We start from the raw sequence: 348 nt of genomic DNA, 5'->3' as shown, positions 1-348 counted from the left end.
GGTCCGCACCCACCGCTCACCCGCGCGGGGCTGAACTACAGACCCAAAAGGGGAGGTCCCAGCCGCTCAGCCTTATGTATCGCACTGATCAGAACTTTCCAGAATCTGCGGCATTTACTCACCGGCGCCTCCACCGGCCCCTCCACGTGCCACTTCCGCTTCCTTCTTCTCGAGCCTTCTCGAAAGATTCTACCCAATGGGTGGCTGGTCCCTCCGGGGACGGCCGCGGTTGCCATAGAGGCAGGGAAGCCGCTCCAGCGCCATTGGCTCGAGCCGACCAGGCTGGCTCCCCCACGTCCCCGCCCGCCCTAGCCACAGGCTCTGGGCCGTCCTGATAGAACGGACAAT

Source organism: Canis lupus, chromosome 25 (genome assembly GCF_003254725.2).
Source record: "Canis lupus dingo isolate Sandy chromosome 25, ASM325472v2, whole genome shotgun sequence".
In the NCBI taxonomy this organism is placed as follows: domain Eukaryota; kingdom Metazoa; phylum Chordata; class Mammalia; order Carnivora; family Canidae; genus Canis; species Canis lupus.
The sequence above is the reverse complement of the archived record's forward strand: the minus strand, read 5'-3'. Positions refer to the sequence as shown.